Genomic DNA, 2,685 nt, shown 5'->3' with positions numbered 1-2,685 from the left:
GTGTTAGATTATTTATTTTACAGTCCTTTTCTTTATCTAAAATATTAACTTAAGCCCCTTCTACCTAATAAATAAATAAAGGATTTATTAAATTATTTTACATATTTTTGGCGTCTTTATAGTTGATTGGACATAACAAGTCCCTTTAATAGAAAAGCCTTGAAAAAATAGAACTTTAATTTAATTGAATTTAACGAGGTAGCTTTTTCAGAAAAAATAAATAAAATTATAACAGAGAATCCAAGAAGATATAGGAGTCTTTTGGAAATAGGTAGGTAGGTAGGGTTTTTTTTTATGGGCTTCAAAATTTTGAACACTAGGCCCAAAACATTTCTTTTTCATTAAAATAAAAAAATTACATAAATACACTTATTAGTTTTTTATAATCTCTAAATAAAAATTATCATTTAAAAGAAATAAAAAAAATTCTCTCGGATAGTCTTATGTCCTCTTGAAGTCTATTGATATATCCGAATTCCACAGATTTAAAGAGATTTTTGTAATTTTTTAAAAAAAATAGGTAAATTATCAAAAAAAAAATAAAAAAATACTACTACATTACGCTATATTTTTTATTTTTATTTTATTACTATCTATTTTTATTTTTATTTTATTACTATTAATAAGAGTGATTAGTGAATGTGAGGAGAAATTGACGGAAATGCTCAAAGAGGCTATTTTTGTAATTTAACATGAAATAAGTAATTCAATTGGTTAATTAAAGGAGTAGTGTGGTTGCGATTCAATTTTTTGCATCTATTGTACTAATTTGTCCCTCAGAAATGCAAATACTCCGTATAACTTGAGCCCCTTCACCTAATAAATAAATAAATAAAGGGTTTCATTTGTGCACAATAATAGTATGTTATTTCGTAATTAATTTTTTCTTTTTATTTAAACGTGGAAAAAGATCATTAAGAATATTAAAATTTTAATCTAATTAAATTATATTATATATTCTTAAAAAATTTATATTTAATCAAACTAATAGTACTTCGTATTTAAATTATTTTTCCGTTTACCATAAAAGACGCCTTAGAGAAACCAAAACTTTATCTTTGATTGGACCTTTATTTAGAAAAGCCTAGAAAAAGAGGGAACTTTGACTTTGATTGAAAGGTAGCTTTTCCAGAAAAAAAAAAATAACAGAGAATCCAAGGAGATAAATTTTGGGAATAAGTAGGTTCAATTTATTTCACTAGGCCCAAAACATTTCTTTTTTATTTAAATTTAAAAAAATACTAGTACTACATTCTCTATATTTTTTATATTTAAAAAAACATATTACTACAAATTTGGTCGATGGCGATGGAGCGGAAAAGTTTGGGCACTATCGGCAAATTAAAATATTCATTGAAAATTAGGACAAATAATTAATAAACATTTAATTAAGTATAAACATCAACTCTTAATTAAAAGAATGAATTAGTTAGACATATAGTACTAACATGTGGCTATTAATTTTAAATATATTAATAATGTGAGTTTTAATTATACAAAATTAGTTATGAATAATTTTAAGAGGAATCTAGAGGAGGGTGTTTTTGGAATTTACTCTTTATTATCTTTTACTATTTTATTTAATTTTGTAGAGTTATGCATTTGGCACGTATATGTTTTTGCTTTTTCCTTCAAACCTTTCCCAAAGCTGTTTTTGCTAAAACACCAATTTCTACCATCTTCCATCCTTGCCCTCTATATTATTTTATTCTACCCTCATATGATATTTAGAAATATATATTAAAAATCTAAATTTCAAAATTTTATTTTTGTTATATAAATTGAAACCGTGAAAGTAATATATATTATTGGTCACAATAATAAATAATTTATGATATTCAGAAAACATATTAAATTTTTTGTTTTACTTGTCAATTTCACGTGTGCTATATAAATTGAGATAAAAGGAGTAACAATATTATTTGACAATTAAGTTAAAATTATCATAAATTATAATAATTAACAACTCAATTTTTTTTTTAAATATTGAAAATTTGGTTGATTCTGAAAATTTCATGTCCGTAATAAATTGAGACAGAGACAATAATATACATCACTTGAAAATTACTTTAAAAGTATTATAAATCATATAATTTAAAATACTTAAAACTTAACAACTTTAAATATTTTTAAAAATTTATTTGACCCTCAAAACTTTATATTTGTCCCATAAATGGTAACAAAAGAAGTGACATATATATATTTTTTAAATTACATTAAAAGTATGACAAAGTATAAGAATAAACATCTCGTTTGCTTGGGAACAAGTTATTCTAGAATAAATTATCATAGGATTAGTTATTCCGGGATAACTTATCCCACCACTATGGTTTAAATGGTGGGATAAGTTATCATAAACATGACAATCAAACAAGAAACCAAACTTTAATCCCAGGAGTGCAGAACTATTTTCTTATCCCAGGACTATTTATTTTTATCCCTCACACCAAACGACCCTTTAACGTATTTAAAAATCACATAAAAATTTGGTAGACTTTCTTTATTTCATCTTTGCCACGTAAATTAAAACAAATTAAGTAATATATATTAGATCCGTACTTGGACAGACTTTTTAAACTAGTTTGACATAAGTCATAAATTTAATTTAATATCATCAAAAAATTAAAAAGTTTTCTTTATTGTTCTAATTTTTGTTAAGTTACCCCCCCCCCCCCCCTCACACCA

This window comes from Solanum tuberosum, unplaced genomic scaffold (assembly GCF_000226075.1).
Source record: "Solanum tuberosum cultivar DM 1-3 516 R44 unplaced genomic scaffold, SolTub_3.0 scf00021, whole genome shotgun sequence".
NCBI classification, from domain to species: Eukaryota; Viridiplantae; Streptophyta; class Magnoliopsida; order Solanales; family Solanaceae; genus Solanum; species Solanum tuberosum.
The sequence above is the reverse complement of the archived record's forward strand: the minus strand, read 5'-3'. Positions refer to the sequence as shown.